Source organism: Microcebus murinus, chromosome 2, assembly GCF_040939455.1.
Source record: "Microcebus murinus isolate Inina chromosome 2, M.murinus_Inina_mat1.0, whole genome shotgun sequence".
In the NCBI taxonomy this organism is placed as follows: domain Eukaryota; kingdom Metazoa; phylum Chordata; class Mammalia; order Primates; family Cheirogaleidae; genus Microcebus; species Microcebus murinus.
This window is the reverse complement of record NC_134105.1, coordinates 18,948,817-18,967,071: the sequence shown is the minus strand read 5'-3', so window position 1 is coordinate 18,967,071 and position 18,255 is coordinate 18,948,817.

Below are 18,255 nucleotides of genomic sequence, written 5' to 3'. Positions count from 1 at the left end.
ATTCAGGAAGACCCACAAGGCCACAATGCCTGGGTATCTATTCTCAGCCAAGCTTCCTCCCCTCCCTTCCCAACAGGTGCTAGCCAGACTGAGCTTGCAATTCTCTTTCCTCTCCTCTAGGGACTTGTACACATGGTTCCCTCTGCTGGGATCACTTCCCTGCCCCTTGCCCTTCTCCTTAGACCTGGCTAACTCCTCATCCTTGACCATCATGGGAGAGAGTGGATCCTGCCCCCTAAGAAGTGTCCCTGTTCAGTTGAGGACTGGAGAGTGACAGCTGACCTCATCCAGTGCAGCCACACCCTTTCTTGCCTCTTTCCCTCTGGCCATGCTGAACTTTCAACTCCTTGGCAATGCCTGGGTCTCTCTTGCCTTTGGGCCTTTGCACCTGTTGTTCTCTCAGACCTGAACACTCTTCCCTTCCCTAGTTAACTGGCATTTATCCTTCAAATCTCAGTTTGGAAGTCACTTCCTCTGTGGGTGGGAGGGCGAGGCTCCATGACCAGCCCCTGCTATGTTGGAGCATGCACTTTCTTGGCACTATTTAATGTCTCTCTTCCCTATATTAGAATGCAAGTTACAGGAGGGTAAGGATGCCTTGTTACTGTCTCCCCCAGTGATAATGATGAGCATGGCACTGGCCCAGAGTAGAATCTCAACAGGAGTTTATTGAATTAATGAGAGTGAATCTCTAACCCAGTGCTTGTCCAGTCTTGGCTTACATACCTCCAGAGGCAGCGAGCTCACTACTTTTTTAAAGCAGCCCACTCCATTTACTTGTTAGAAGTCTTCTAATTCCTGCCCACTTCCAAGAGATTCCCTGGAACTGAGGCCCAGAGAGAGTGATTACTTTTTCTGAGGAGGGCCTGCTCACCCATCCTGAGGGACCATGTAGGCTCACCCAGCCTGGTAGAGCCTATAGGCATCAGCACTGGCACAACTTGCATCCACCTGGAGGCCTGGGAGTTGAGACACCATCAAAGTGCACTTCCCCTTTGATCAGGAATAGTGAGCAGCACCTGGGGACAAGGCTACCAGGTCACCAGGCTGGGAGTGGAGAAGCCAGGAAGGAAGCAGTTTCAGGTAGCACTGGACTCCTATTGCTTCATTCAACCCGCGTGCCAGCCCTATAATGCAAGAGACCCTGTTCCCATTTTACAGATGCACAAACTGAGGCACCTTTGTGGATGATACTTACCTAAGGTCATATAGCAGGACAATGGCAAAGTCAGCCTAACTTCCAAGCCTGACCTCTTTCCTATGCCCCTCGGCTTGGTGCCTCTTGTCTACCTGCTCTGTTCCCAGGCTCGTAATGCCCTAAACATCCTGAGGTCCTAGAATGTCCCATGGCTCCTGTTTCCCACAGCTGAGTCCCACCAGCTGGGGACCCGACAGCTGTGCCTTGGCAGCAGCTAAGAGCTGGCTGAATACCAGGAGTCTTCCCTTCCTCCTGCACTTGGTCACTCCCTAAATCTGCAGAGGGACCCAGACCAAATTAGGCAATGGCCAAATAGGTATCTTATAGACACCAAGCCCCTAAAACTAGTCTGGGCTACTTACTTGCTACATGACCTTTCCTTCATGGCCTCACCCACCTGTTAAGGGGCCAAGTCACCCTTTTGCAGGGCCTCCGTGTGGCAGAATTCCAAAAAGTTGCTATTTTCTGTTCCAGGTCATCTCACTGTTCAATATTCACTTTGAGGAACACGGCCCCTCTCCAGGACTCCTCTGGTGGCAAAACTCAGCATAAATTCCACATAACCTGGTTCTTTTTTTTTCTTTTCCTCAATTTATTAATAGGTTGTGAGGAAGGGTGTTCAGTTGCCTTGTTTTTTTGTTCTTGTTGTTTTGTTGTTGTTGTTGTTGAGACAGAGTCTCACTCTGTCTCCCTGAGTAGAGTGCAGTGGCATCATCGTAGCTCACTGCAACCTCTAACTCCTGGGCTCTAAACGATCCTTCTCCCTCAGCCTCCTGGATAGCTGAGACTACAGGTGTGTGCCACATACCTGGCTGGGTCTTTTCTTTCTTTCTTTCTTTTTGGTAGAGACAGGGTCTCGCTCTTGCTCAGGCTGGTCTCAAACTTCTGAGCTTAAGCAAGCCTCCTGCCTCAACCTCCCAGAGTGCTAGGATTACAGGTGTGAACCACCATATCTGGCCATAACTTGGTTCTTGAAGCAGGTCACAGATCCTGGCTTGGGCAGCCACTGGGTTGGGGGACCCAACTCCCTCCAGACTCATCTCCTCTTGGCCTTGTTTTCTGCCGGGGAACAGGCACTCTCATCATCCCTGCTACCTCTACTTTCTGTGGCCTTTGTAGAGCCATTCCCTAGGGCTTTGGTCCCCAAGCCCTGAGTTGGGGAGAGGACTGGTGCCAGTCCGTGGCCTGTTAGGAACCGGGCCGCACAGCAGGAGGTAAGACGTGGGTGAGCAAGTGAGAGAGAGAGAGAGAGAGAGAAGCTTCATCTGTATTTACAGCCGTTCCCTATCACTTGCATCACTGCCTCAGCTCCGCCTCCTGTCAGATCAGCGGTGGCATTAGATTCTCACAGGACCATGAACCCTGCTGTAAACTGCACATGGAGGGGTCTAGGTTGTGGCTCCTTATGAGAATCTAATGCCTGATGATCTGGGGTGGAGCTGAGGCAGTGATGCTAGTGCTCGGAGCTGCTGCAAATACAGATTATCATTAGCAGAGAGGTTTCGCTGCACAATAAATGTAATGTGCTTGAATCATCCCAAAACCATCCCCCACTCCAGTCCATGGAAAAATTGTCTTCCATGAAACTGTTCCCTGGTGCAAAAATGGTTGGAGACCGCTGCCCTAGGGGACTCTACCTTTCCTGCCTCCTCCTGTGTCCTCTGTCCTCCCTCCCTTCTTCCTTGCACAATGTTTATGCATGCCTGCTCTGCGCCTGGCACTTGGCTTATAGAGCTGAATTAGCTCGGTGCCTGTCCTTGCAAATCTCCCAGAGTGGTGGGGGAAGATGGAAAAGGAAACTGAATTACAATTCATTCACCCATCCCAAATTCTATTGCCCTGCAGTCTGCGCCCCACACAGCAGCCTGAGTGCTCCTGTTAAAATGGAGGTCAGAACCTGTCACTCTTCTGCTCACCCCCTCTCATGGCTCCCAGTGTCAGAGGAAAAGCCAGTGTCCTTGCTGTGCCCTACAAGGCCCTGCACGATCTACCTCATCGCCTCCCACTCTCCCTTCTGATCACTCCCTTCCAGCTGCACAGGCCGCCTTACTGTTTTTCAACATGCCAAGCATGCTCCTGCCTCAGGGCTCTGCATTTGCCCTTGCTCCTGCTAGGAATGTCTTCCCCCAGGTATCCACCACACCGCCTCCTCTCCACTCAGGTACCCCCCCATCCAGGGGCCTTCCCTGGCTGCTCATCTAGATACTACTCCCTAGTTGCCTCTGTCCTTTTACTGCTTTATATATTTGTTCTTAGCCACTACCAAATGACATGTATTTGTTTATTTTCTGTTCCCCTATAGGAGTATAAGTCCCATAAGATTTCTTGAGGTTCCCTAACCCTCGGGAAGAAAAAAAAACAGAGAGACAGAGACAAAGAGAGAAAGAATAATACCAGAAAATTTGTGAAAAAAAAAAAAATAAAAGGCAACACTCATCTTACTATTATACCACTAGATAATAATATTTAAAGCCTCAATAATTAAAACAACTTGGTTTGGGTTCTGAGAGAGACAAACAGACCAATGGACTGGAATAGAAAGTCCAGAAATAGACCTAATTGCACAGGGGAATTTAGTAGTTGATAAAGATGGCATCTCAAAGTGGAGAATGGACTCTTTAATAAGTGATGTTGGGACAACTAGGTAGCCAACTGGGGAAAAAAATTAGATCTTTGCTTGACATTGAACACCGGCCTGAGCTCCAAAGGGATCAAAGATTTAAATGCTAGAAAAGTCAAAATAAAACCATGAAAGCACTAGAGGAAAGCATGGGAGAATTTATCATCTCATAGTGGGAGAAGTTTCACCATGACTCAAAAAATCAAAAAGCCATTAAAAAAGATTGATAAAGTCAACTATAAAAAAAAAAAAGATAAAGTCAACTATATAAAAATCAAAAACTTCAGCATGGAAAAACACTATAAATCAAATCATAAGACCTGGGGGGAAATATTTTCAGCTCAGATCACAAAGGGTCATCTCGATAATTTTACCAGAATTCCTGGAAATTGATTAAAAAGACCATCGATCTAATAGAAACATAGGCCTAGGCTATGAACTGGCAGTTCCCAGAAAAGTTAATAAAAATGGCTCTTAAATGTATGAAAAGAAGTTTAAACTCACTCAAGAAATGCAAATCAGGAAACCCACACTGGGCTACTGTGATGGTTTGAAAGTGTCCCCCCAAAAGGCCTGTGTTGGAAACTTAATCCCCAGTGTGACAGTATTGGGAGGTGGGGCCTAATGGGAGGTGATTAGCCGTGAGGGCTAATCCCTTAGGAATGAATTAATGCTGTTGTCACAGGAGTGGGTTCATTATTTTTGGAACGGGTTCATTATAAAAGGGCAGGTTCGGTCCCCTTTTTGCTCTGTTGCCCTCTCTTTGCCTTTCCGATGACACAGCAAGAAGGCCCTCCCCAGGTGTCAGCCCCATGACCTTGGACTTCTCAACCTCCAGAACTATGCGCCAATAAATTTCTGCTTATTATTAATTATCCAGGCTGTGGTGTTTTGTTATAGCAGCACAAAATGGACTAAGATAAATACCATTTCTTATCAGTCTGGCCAAAAAATGTAAAAGTTTCATAACATATTCTATGGGCATATCTGTAAGGACACAGCACCACTCTCATGTGTTCTCACAGGGTACTCTCACTTGTGTGAATATAAATTCATAGAGGTCCCCCACAGGGCATTTTGGCAAAATCCACCAAAATTACAGATGCTTTCCCATATCCAACTTCTGGGAATTTATGCTTCCAATTTCCTTGCATAAAAGAGAAATAATGTATGTACAGTTATTCTCTGCAGCATTGCTTGCAATTGCAAAAGATTGGAAACAACCCAACTGTTCATTAGTAGGTTGCCAGATTAAGTAGAGCACAGTCCATCCATAAAATGGAATACTATGTAGCTATGAAAAAGAATGAGATAGATCTGTGTGAGCTAATAGGGAAAGTTCTCTAAGGGATATCAAGTTTAAAAAGCAAGGTGCAGGCCAGGCACAGAGGCCCACGCCTATAATCCCAGCACTTTGGGAGGGCAAGGCAGGAGGATGGCTTGAGGCCAGGTGTTCAAGACTGGCCTGGGCAACATAGCAAGACCCTGACTTTACAAAAAAATTTTAAAAATTAAAATATTAGCTGTGTGTGGTGCAAGCACCTGTAGTCCCAGCTACTGAAGAGGCTGAGGCAGGAGGATCACTTGAACCCTGGAGTTTGAGGTTGCTGTAAGCTATGATCCTGCCACTGCACTCCAGCCTGGTCCAGCCTGGGAGACAGAAAGAGACCTTGTCTCTACAAAAAAAAAAAAAAAAGCATCTTGAGAATATTAGAGGGCGTTAATTAAAAAAAAAAAGCAAAATGCAGAACAGCATGTATAATATTCCACCTTTTATAGGAAAAGGGGAAGAATTATATATATAAATATTATTATATACATAATTTATATATGTATTCTTACTGAGTGGCAGCATAACCAATAATTAAGAGCACAGACCCAGAAACTAGACTGCCTGAGTTCAAATACAAGTTCAGTTACTGTACTAGGTTGAATAGTATCCCATCAAAATTCATGTTCGCCTAGAACCTGTAAATGTGACGTTATTTGAAAATAGTGTCTTTGCAGATATAATTGAGTTAATGGGCCCTAACTCTGATGACTGGTATCCTTATAAGAGGAAGAAAATGTGGACACAGAGACAGAGACGCAGTGGAGAATGCCATGCGGAGACAGAGGCAGAGATTGGAGGAAAGTGTCACAAACCAAGGAACTCCAAGGATTACCAGCAACCACCTGAAGCTGGGAGGGAGGCATGAAACACATTCTCCATAGAGCCTGGGGGAGGAGTGAGCCCTGTCAACACTTTGATTTTAGACCTCTCATCTCCAGAACTGTGACAGAATCAATTTCTGTTGTTTTAAGCCACGCAGTTTGTTACAGTAGCGCTAGGAAACTAACACTGCTATTTAGAAGCTGTGCAATCTTGGGCAAGTGACTTAGTCTCTCTGTGCCCTAGTTTCCACGTCTATAAAAAAGGAAGGATAGCACTGACTTCATAGCGTTGGGTTACAAAGATTAAATGAGTTAATCTTTTAAAGAATTGAGAACAAGGTCTGACCCACAGTAGGTGCTATATAAATGTTAGATAAATATGTGCTTGTACGTGCAGAAAGAAAGCTTGGAAGGGCAACCAAGAAACTACCAAATGTGGTTGGTAGAAAGGAGGAAAGGAAAGGAGAGACAGACGGGAGCAAGACTTCACGGAGCCTGTAAGGCCTTTCAGGCTTTTTACATATTTTTCTATTTGAACCACACGAATGTGTTATCTATTCAAAATTAAATTAAAAATTATTTTAAAACATAAATCATGTTACTCTCCTGCTCAGAAAGCCTCCAGAGGTTTCCCATCACATTTATAACAAAATGAAATCTCCTCGCTGTAGCTGCGAAGGCCCTCGGGAGGCGACTGTCCCTCTGAACAGCTCTGGGTGCACGTCCCCACACTCGCTCCTCCAGCCACGCTGGCCTCCCCCTTTGCTGCTCAGGTCTCTGCTAAATGTCACCTCTGCAGGGAGGCCTTCTCTCACCTAAAAAAAAAAATGTTTTTTTAAAGCCATCCTGCCCCTGATTGCCAACACTTTCTAGCCCTTTCCCTCCCTGACTTCTCTTCCAAGCACGTGTCACGCCTGACATCACATATGTGCTGGTTGTCTCCTCCCACTTCTAAGTTCCAAGAGGAGAGGGACTGTCTGACCCGTTCACGGCTCTGCTCTCGGGCCCTAGCACAGAGTGTGGCACCTCAGTTAATATTCTTTGAATCAATGAATGAAATGAGACACCCTGTGTAGGTGCTCAGCGTGGTGCCTGGCCCACAGTAGAGGTTCCGTAAATGTGACTTCCCTTCCCTCCATGTGACTTGCCTTCCCCCCCAGGGAACAGGCATACGTCTCATGTGACCATACGGGCTCCTTCTCATATGGGTCTCATACGGGCTCCTTCTCTCAGGGCTCCCTCCCAGTCTCTCCCTCCCAAGTGGCCTTTTCATCTGGCTGTTGACCTGAGGGTATGATATGTCCCCAGTAGACAATGGCTCCCCTGTGCAGGAACTGTGGGAACTGTGGTTCCAACCTGCTCGGCCTCCTTCCTTTCCCAGATCTCAGCCTCTGGAGCTGCCTACAGGAACCACTTGTGTCATTTCCTGACTCTGATAAGGAATTCTCCCTCTGGCTTGTTCCCTTTCTCTGTCAGTAAGTCCCTTCTGCAATCTAGCTGAAATCATTCTTGCTGCAATAAAGAACGAGTTTCCTCTTAGTTCCTTAGGGCATCTGAGAGAGCAGCAGCTGGGCCGTTTTTTTCTTTCATTGGTTGTCAGGAGTTTGGGGGTGAACCCCCACCCTGGAGTCACCAGTCGAGGCTCTCAGGCAGAGCCATGCTTGTCAGCTGCGTGGCAGAAAAGGTTTCCCTTTAGTTCAGCTTAGAGGCTCTCAGCAGACCTGGCGGGGCTGCCAGCTCCCCAAGGCTGTGGTCCATCAGTGGCCGGGAGCCAGGACGAGATGTGGGGGGCGTGTTGTGGGAGGTGATTGAACCTGGATGAGGGGAGAGGCCGATACCTGTAACCTTGATCGCCTCACCCTCACCTCCCCTTTCTTAACTTATCCATCCATTCAGTCAGTACAGAGTAAAACAGTGAGAAGCACCGACTATGTGCTGGGCACCCACTTCTTATCTTCTCTAAGCCTTGCTTTTCCTATCTGTAAAATGGGGATAATAATATCCCACTTACATGGTCACTGTGAGGATTAGATGAGCTGATGTATATAAAGCCCTTAGCATAGACTTGGCTTGCTATAAATACTCAATAAATGTGTTTTTCAATTCAGTCAGCAAATCCTGAGCAATGCCTGCCCTGAGCCAGGCCCTCCGGGGGCCAGTGGAAAAGGCAGATGCAGAAACAGATATGTACAAAATAAAGTCCAAGCAATAGAGTACTTGGGGACAAGGTGGGGCTGAGAGGCCACCTGCCTGCCACTCTGCTGAGTGACCTTAGGGGAGACCTTAGCTCACCCTGCTTAGTCCTCCAGGGAGAAGACAGGAGTTGCCTGGAACTAAGGTGGGGCAGGACTAAGGACGTGGAGTTGAGCCAGTCGGCCCTGCTTTCCAATCTTGCCTCTGCTGAGTTCTCAAGTGCGACCTTGGGCAAGCCCTCCCCCAGTCTGCACCCCAGTTTCCTCCTGCAAACGGTGGGGATTACCCTCTGAGGTGGCAGGGCGGCTGCGGGATGCGGAAAGAAGGCAGATGCAGACTGGAAGGTGGTGAGCTGTGCAGGGGCAGTGCCAGCGCTGCCCGCCCGAGGCTGTGGAGGAAGCTCTTCCTGTGCAGCCCCAAGTCCTCCTTGCTGCCGCAGCTCCTCCCGCGCCGGTGGCAGTGGTGCTCCGAGAGGCCGAGGTCCTTGCCCTGTTCCAAGAAGTCTGCCCTGAGGATCACCAGGACGTGGTGTTGCACCTCAGGCTGAGGACTTTCGTGCAGAGCACATCTTGGGCAGGGGCGCAAGGCCAACCGGGATACCACAGCTGCTCCCACCCTGAGCTAGGGGTGGGGGGCTGGATGGCTGGCGCATGGCCTTGGCCTGCTCAGTCATTGAGTCACTACATTCTTGGGCCAGTGACTCTGCCTCCCTGGACCTCAGCTTCCAGGGACAATGAAATTGATCAGGCAGGAGTCTTTCAAAATAAACCTGTCCCAGTTGGGCGAGGTGGCTCACGCCTGTAATCCTAGCACTCTGGGAGGCAGAGGCGGGAGGATTGCTCAAGGTCCGGAGTTCGAGACCAGCCTGAGCAAGAGCAAGACCCTGTCTCTACTAAAAATAGAAAGAAATTAATTGGCCAACTAAAAATTTATAGAAAAAATTAACCAGGCATGGTGGCACATGCCTGTAGTCCCAGCAACTCAGGAGGCTGAGGCAGGAGGATCGCTAGAGCCCAGGAGTTTGAGGTTGCTGTGAGCTAGGCTGATACCACGGCACTCTAGCCTGGGAATTAGAGTGAGACACTGTCTCAAAAATAAAATAAAATAAAATAAACTTGTCCCATTCTCCAGCTTTCGGACCACTCTATAGTGCCCTCCCCCTTCTCCTGGCTTTGGTGAAGTTATGGGTGGGATGATTTCTGCCACTTTGCTGCATAAATGGGGGTCTTAATTATGGGCATCTGAGTTCTGAGCCTGGTTCTGCTGTGTTACCTTGGGCAGATCACTTTGCCTCTCTGAACTGTAATGGCTTCACCTTTGAAACAGAGATAATAACCTTTGTCTTGCCTTTTGCCAGTTTGCTGTAAGGCTCAAGTGAGGTAGTAGTTGTAGAATGAATCTTCCATACAACAAATATTTATTGAGCACACGCTATGTGCCAGGCCTGCTTTAAATATAGACATAAGGCATGTATAATTTCTTCCTGCATCAATCAGCTTATGATGATGAAAGGACTAGAGTTTTGGGTGGTGAGAGAGATTCTAAAACTCCTGATCGGAACCCCCTGGCTCTTGACAGCTTTTTTGTACACCTGATATGTATAAGGCACTTTCAAAGCCATCATTTCCTTTACTTCCCATCCTGGGAATCAGATATTATTGTTCTAGTTTTATTTATGTGGAAACTAAAGCCCAGAGTTAAGTCACTTGTCTGTGAGATAATACAGCTGGTAATTTGTGGGTCCTGAATTTGAACCATGCTGCCTTTGGCAAAGAAGGAGGCGAGAGTTCGCTACAGCAGCCCTACTTTGCTCCTGGGAGTCCTGGCTGGAGCCTCAGCCAGTACTATCCCTGTCCCCAGGAGCCTCCAATGATATAGAGGACTAGAGGACCAGAGGACCAAACTCCAAGCAAGATATCTGGAGGGTGAACAGACCTCATAGGGCATCTTTTCTTACCCTCTTACCCTGCCCTTCTACAGATCAGGAAACTGAGGCCGAGACAGGCAGACACTTGCTCAAGGTCACACAGCCTGTCAGTTCCTGCCTCTTACCCAGGTAACAGGGCACATGGTGCCAAAGGACCCCTGGGGGTGCAGACAGGAGGTGCTCAAAGTTCAGAAACGGGAGGAAATCCTGCCTAGAAGGCTCGGCACCGGCAATAAAAAGAGAACAAAGAGGCCCCCAGGTGGAGGAATCTCTGGGCAAAGGCTTGGTGATGGAGATTATTGTGATATGAGCCACCAGGGAGGCCCATTCCCTGCCCAGTCATGAGGTCAGTCCATGCAGACCCCTTCTGCTTGCCCACCCTAGCACCTCCTGAGACCCACTGTTCAGCTGCAGAGCTGATCTCACCATTTCTCCCTTCTCTAAACCTTCAGAACCTCCTGTCTGCACCACCAGGGGTCCTTTGGCACCATGTGCCTTTTTACCTGGGTAAGAGGCAGGAACTCTGACAGGCTGTGTGACCTTGAGCAAGTGTCTGCCTGTCTCTGGGCCTCAGTTTCCCGATCTGTAGGAGGGCAGGGTAAGACAAGATGCCCTATGAGGTCTGTTCACACTACAGATGTCTTGCTTGGAGTCTGGTCCTCTGGTCCTCTATAGCGCCGGAGACTCCTGGGGGACAGTGGTGCTTCCTGCTCTTCAGCTGAAGTTCTGCCTGCCCAAGGCTCCACCCACTGGTCAGAGTTCTGCTGTCTGGGGTCCCCAAAATGAGTGTCATCCCCGGCACCAGAGCCACTGAGTGGGGGGGCTTTATCAGAGATTTCACCTGTGGACAACCTCCTGCTTGCCCTTCAGAATCCTCTGGGAAGTCATCCCACTCCCCCTGGCAGGGTTTATTCCCTCATTCCTGTTTTCAATCAGCATTCATTAAGCATCTAGTGGTGCCAGACATTTGCAAGGCACTGGTTAGATTATGGTAAATCAAGCTACACTGTGGGCTCAGTGTCCCATACCTGTAGTACCAGCTACCCAGGAGGCTGCGGCGGGAGGATGGTTTGAGCCAGGAGTTCAAGGCTGGCTCTATACACCAGTGAGCTGCGATAGTGCTACTGCACTCCAGCCTGGGTGGCAGAGCAAGACCCTGTCTCTAAAAAAAATTAATATACACAACAATAGGTAGGTCTTTTCCCCAAAGATATTTAACCAAGGTTTAGACACTACATGTCTCTTTGAAGTCTCATATATAACATAAACAGTCACCACCCCTCGCCTTTTTTTTTTTTTTATGACAACTTTTTTTTTTTTTAAGACTACGGCACCCGGTATGACAACAACTTTTTAAAGTGACCAGGCCAGTAGTGTTGTAGAATGATCCGCATTGTAGATCTTAGTGCCCTTCACTTTATTCCTCCAAACCCTGTATCTCTTAGAACTAGAAGTTAGGTCTGGAGCAGGGAGTGGCAAACTTACTCTGTAAAGGACCGGAAAGTAAGTGCTTTTGGCTTTGCAGTCCACAGAGTCTTGGTTGCAACTACTTAGCTCTGTTATCGTAACACCAAAGCAGCCACACATGATACATAATCATGGCTGTTTTCCAATACAACTTTATTTATGAACATTGAAATTTGGATTTAACATTGTTTTCACATGTCATGAAATATTATTCTTCCTTTGATTTTCAGAACTATTAAAAAGTGTAAAAACCACTGTTGAGCCGGATGCAGTGGGGTGTGCCTGTAGTCCCTGCTACTTGGGAGGCTGATGCAAGAGAATTGCTTGAGGCCGGGCGCGGTGGCTCACGCCTGTAATCCTAGCCCTCTAGGAGGCTGAGGCGGGCAGATCGTTTGAGTTCAGGAGTTCGAAACCAACCTGAGCAAGAGCGAGACCCCATCTCTACTATAAATAGAAAGAAATTAATTGGCCAACTAATATATATACAAAAAAAATTAGCCAGGCATGGTGGCACATGCCTGTAGTCCCAGCTACTCGGGAGGCTGAGGCAGAAGGATCGCTTGAGCCCAGGAGTTTGAGGTTCCTGTGAGCTAGGCTGATGCCACGGCACTCACTCTAGCCTGGGCAACAAAGTGAGACTCTGTCTCAAAAAAAAAAAAAAGAGAGAGAATTGCTTGAGTGCAGGAGTTTGAGTCCAGCCTGGGCAACACAGTGAGACCCCATCTCTAAAAAAGAGAAAGAAAGGAAAGGAAAGGAGAGGAGAGGAGAGGAGAGGAGAGGAGAGGAGAGGAGAGGAGAGGAGAGGAGAGGAGAGGAAAGGAAAGGAAAGGAAAGGAAAGGAAAGGAAAGGAAAGGAAAGGAAAGGAAAGGAAAGGAAAGGAAAGGAAAGGAAAGGAAAGGAAAGGAAAGGAAGAAAGAAGAAAGAAAGAAACCATTGTTAGCTCACAGGCTACACAAAAACAGATGGAGGGCCATATTTGCCCCATATTTTACTGACACTTTGATTGGATCTTGGTTAAGCACGTGTGAAGATGGAGAATTCTTCATAGAGATGGTGTATGTTTAATAGTCGTCACACGAGGAGGTGCATACAGCCAACTCAGCACTGTTAGGGGGTGTTCGCCAGACCTCCCCATTGAAAGGAGAGCTCCTCTTTGCAAATACCAAAGCGCTGTGGGGAACTCCTTCTATACTATGCGAACTTGCTGTTTGAACCGTCTCACCTAGAGGTTTTGGCATCTGCCATGGACTAGATTTTGTCCTCCACAAATTCACATGTTGAAGCCCTCACCCCCAGTGTGGCTGTATTTGGAGCTAGAGCCTTTATTGAAGTAACTAAGGTTAAATGAAGTCATAAGGATAGGACCTGGATCTAATAGGATTAGACCTTTATACAAAGACACACCAGAGAGCTTGCTCTCTCTCTGCCATGTGAGGACATGGTGAGAAGGTGGCCATTTGTCAGCTAGGAAGATAGTCTTCACTAGGAACTGTCCTTGTTGGACCTTGATCTGGGACTTCCAGTTTCCAGAACTACAAGAAAAGGAATTTCTGTTGTTGAAGCCACTTGATCTTTTGTTATGGCAGCCTAAGCTAAGACAGCATCATCGATGATTCTTTAAATTGGTGATTTAATTGGGATTATAAAATGCAGTTTTTCTAGTTCTCATGTTCATCCTGTATTTATTAGCTAGTTTCCTTCCTTCCTTCCTTCCTTCCTTCCTTCCTTCCTTCCTTCCTTCCTTCCTTCCTTCCTTCCTTCCTTCCTTCCTTCCCTCCCTCCTTTTTCTAGAAGTTCTGGAGACTGGGAAGCCTAAGATCAAAGTGCTGGCAAGGTAGGGTTCATTCTAAGGCCTCTCCTCTTGGCCTGCAGATGGCCACCATCTTGCTGTGTGCTGGCATCTAACTGGCATTTTCCTACAAAGAAGAGTTTTGCCTCATTCACTAGGAATGAACGGCAGCTTTTCCTAAAAAGGCAAGATAAATGCTTAATTCTCTAAAGAAAGGTTTTTGTTTTTCTTTGTAAACAGGACATTCTAGAACATGTTTGTGTGCTAAGAGGATAATTCTGTGGGAGAGATGGATGGTGCACGAGAGGGGGTCGCAGAGGTGTGACGTCCTCAGAAGGTGAGGGGACTTAGAGTCTAAGCAGGGAAAGGGGAGATGGAGTGGATGTTGGGGGACAAAAGAAAAGATGCCGCACTGGTCATCTAGGCAGAGATAAAGAGCCAGTTTGCTGAAAAACGCGCCGGAGGATTGCTGAGCGTGGTTAGTGTCCTTTTAAGGCTGGGAGTTGTGACCCTGTCTGCACAGCAGGTGGTTTTCTCCTCCACACGCAGAGAAGGTGGGTGGCTAGACTCCTGCAGGCCTGGGCTGTCCAGGCAAGTACACTGGAGGGAAGGGAGACAGGGCAGTGTGGGGTCTTTGCAAAGAAGGACCATAAGGACTGATGACAGGATTGAGGTAGGGTTCATTCTAAGGCCTCTTCTGGTTGAGAGGCCTTAGAGGTTGAAAGCAGAAGTGAGATCAGGAGGCGAAATGGGAAATGGACGGGAGGTCTCAGTGGGCTTGCTCTGCTTTGGCTTCTGGTTTTTATTTATTTTTGTTTTGTTTTCTTTTGTTTTTAGACAGACTCTCACTCTGTCACCCATGCTAGAGCGCTGTGGCATCAGCCTAGCTCACAGCAACCTTAAACTCCTGGGCTTAAATAGTCCTCCTGCCTCAGTCTCCTGAGTAGCTGGGATTACAGGCATGCGCCACCACACCCAGCTAATTTTTCCTATTTTTAGTAGAGATGGGGTCTCGCTCTTGCTCAGGCTGATCTGGAACTCCAGAGCTCAAATGATCCTCCCGCCTCGGCCTTCCAGAGTGCTAGGATTATAGACGAGAGCCACCTCGCCCGGCCTGATTTCTGGTTTTAGCACCAGTTTTTAGAATTGTTTTAAAGGAGCATGTGAGCAAGGCTGGCAGGGTAGGAAATTGTGGTCAGAGACTGGGGAGTTTCAACAGGCCCCTCCTGTAGCCTCATTGCCCTGTGCTCACCAGCCTCCTGTGCCATGGAGGAAGCAAATGCCACACAGAGGGCAAGGACGGGCACAATTCCTTCTGAGCCTCCAGCACCCAGCCTGGCACAGGACTCAAAGGTTTGAGATTTTATTGATTGAATGAATGATATCAGACACTTATATCAGACATTTAATATGTGTTAAACACTAGTCTAACAGTGCATTGATTTCTTCCAAGACTTCTGTGAGGTGGAGTCTACTATTATCCCCATTTTACAGGTGAGGAAACTGAGGTACAGAAAGGTAAACTAACTTGTCCAAGGTCATGGAGCTAGGAAGAGGCAGAGTCGGTCTACAAACCAGGCAGTCTGGGCGCAGAGTCGGTGTTCCTAACCAAGGTTATTCTGAATGGATGAACGAGAGCATAGAATCCACCTGTCTCTGTCCTGAGCAGTGCCAGGTGACTTCTGAGGTCAGAACCCTAATCTGCTCAAGAAAGATTCAGAGGCCAGGTGCAGTGGCTCACGCCTATAATTCTAGCACTCTGGAAGGCCAAGGTAGGAGGATCACTTGAGGTCAGGAGTTCAAGACTAGCCTGAGCAAGAGCAAGACTCCGTTTCTACTAAAAATAGAAAAAATTAGCCAGGCATGGTAACTCATGCCTATAGTCCCAACTACTAGGGAGGCTGAGGCAGGAGGACTGCTTGAGCCCAGGAGTTTGAGGTTGCTGTGAGCTAAGCTGATGCCACAGCACTCTAGCCCAGGCAACAGAGCAAGACTATGTCTCAAAAAAAATAAAAGAAAAAAAGAAAGATCCAGAGAGAATAAACAATGAACAGAGAAATACACAATTCCAGATTGTGATATCCATGGAGGAGGCAAACTGGGTGCTGAGACCAGAATGAGGGGACATCCTTAGATGAGTGCTCAGGGAAGTCTTCCCTGAGGAGGTGGCACTTCAAGTGAAGGACAGAAAGGAACCAGTACTGTGAAGAGCAAAGGGAAGAGTGTCCTAGCAAGAGGAAGCAACATGCAATAAGGCCCTGAGACAAAAATTCAATGTATTCTAGGAACTGACAAGGATTCCAGAATGGCCAAAAAGGAAGATGGCCAAAGAGGCTGGAGCCAGGCACACAGGGCCTAGGAGACCATGGCAAGGCCATTGGATTTTATTTTATTTTTTTTCTTTTCTTTTTTTTTGAGACAGAGTCTCGCTTTGTTGCCCAGGCTAGAGTGAGTGCCGTGGCATCAGCTTAGCTCACAGCAACCTCCAACTTTTGGGCTCAAGTGATTATTCTGCCTCAGCCTCCCAAGTAGCTGGGACTACAGGCATGCACCACCATGCACGGCTAATTTTCTCTATATATTTTTAGTTGGCCAATTAATTTCTTTCTATTTTTTAATAGAGAGGGGATCCTCCTCTTGCTCAGGCTGGTTTCCAACTCCTGACCTTGAGCGATCCACCCACCTCGGCCTCCCAGAGTGCTAGGATTACAGGTGTGAGCCACCTCGCCCAGCCTGGACTTTATTATTCTTGTATTTTATTTTTAATATTCCAAGCAAAATGAAGGGTAAGCCATTGGGAAGTTTTAAGCAAGGGACTAATGTCCAACATGTATTTTAAAAAGCAGAAGCAGGCCAGGCGCGGTAGCTAGCACGCTGGGAGGCCGAGGTGGGCAGATCATTTGAGCTCAGGAGTTCAAGACCAACCTGAGCAAGAGCAAGACCCCATCTCTACTAAAAATAGAAAGAAATTAATTGGCCAACTAAAAATATATAAAAAATTAGCCGGGCATGGTGGCACACGCCTGTAGTCCCAGCTACTCAGGAGGCTGAGGCAAGAGGATTGCTTGAGACCAGGAGTTTGAGGTTGCTGTGAGCTAGGCTGACGCCACAGCACTTTAGCCCAGGGAACAGAGTGAGACTCTGTCTCAAAAAATAAAAAATAGGATGGACACACTTGAAGTTCTTACTCGAGGGGGGAGGTGGGCATGGGCAAAAATAAAAAATAATAAATAGGCCGGGCGCGGTGGCTCACGCCTGTAATCCTAGCTCTTGGGAGGCCGAGGCGGGCGGATTGCTCAAGGTCAGGAGTTCAAAACCAGCCTGAGCAAGAGCGAGACCCCGTCTCTACTATAAATAGAAAGAAATTAATTGGCCAACTGATATATATATATAAAAAAAAATTAGCCAGGCATGGTGGCGCATGCCTGTAGTCCCAGCTACTCGGGAGGCTGAGGCAGAAGGATCGCTCGAGCCCAGGAGTTTGAGGTTGCTGTGAGCTAGGCTGACGCCACGGCACTCACTCTAGCCTGGGCAACAAAGTGAGACTCTGTCTCAAAAAAAAAATAATAATAATAATAAATTAATTAAAACAAAAAAAATTTAAAAATTAAAAGCAGAAGCAATTTTGTTCTTCCATTCATTTGCTGATTTAATCATCAATCTCGAATTCTTCATGCATTCCATTTTTTTTTTTTTTTTTTTTTTGAGACAGAGTCTTACTCTGTTGCCCTGGCTAAAGTGCACTGGCCTCATCGTAGCTCACTGCAACCCCAAACTCCTGGGCTCAAGTGATCTTCCTGTCTCAGCCTCCTGAGTAGCTGGGACTACAGGTGTGAGCCACCATACCCGCTAATTTTTCTATTTTTTGTAGAGATGGGCTCTTGCTTTTGCTCAGGCTGGTCTCAAACTCCTGGCCTCAAGCGATCCTCCCACCTTGGCCTCCCAGAGTGCTAGGATTACAGGCGTGGAACCATCGTGCCCTGCCCATTTATTATTTTTTTCACCCTCAGTCACTTAGTTTTTCATTGAGTTTTCATTTGTTCACCTGTTAATTGCTTTGTTCTTTGGTTGATTCACACATTCCTATACCCATAGAGACTGTTACTCTGTGCCAGCCTTGTGTGAGTGCTAGAGGCAGCTACAGACCCTTGCCCTTGAAGAAAAAATATGCCGCACACCTGTTCCCTAGGAGCCAGTGGTCCACCAGGCAGAAGGTGCTGAGTGCTCTGCTGAGGATGAGGTGGCAATCAGGGAAGGCCTCCTGAGGAGATGCTTGTGAGTTAGACCTTGAAGGATGACAGAGCCTGAAAGATTGGGAGCCCCCCAGGAGCAGGGACCAGTCACCTCATCTCTGTGTTCATGTGGACCAATGGCCAGTGTTTGAGGCTGGAGGTGATGCTGCCCAGCCAGGGGGAGGCCATCCTCCCTGCACCTCCACTGGCTCCCCCGTGTCCTCCTCCTCATCCTTCCTCTTATATTCCAAAGAGGAAATCATCCTTATCTGCACCCCACTACTCTATGTCACCCCACAGTCACACTGAGACACACCTGAGCATGTGCACACACACAGACACACACAGCCACACACATCCCTGCCCATATGTAGATACACACCTGCCTGCAGAACGTGACCCAGTTGTTGATTCCAAAACCAAAGTCATTGTGTCATTGCCTACAATTCCTCTCTCTCTCTCTCTCTCTCACAACACACACACACACACACACACACACACACACACATCTGTGTTTGCACACCCTCCCTGTCTCCCGACCACATCCCAACACACGGGGACTTCACCAAACAGCTCTCCCACTCACATCTCCTCCTGCTCCCCAGACAGGAGGGATTTGCCTGGGTTAAGGCCGAAGGAGTAACAGTGCTGGGAGGCGACTGCACCCCAGGTTA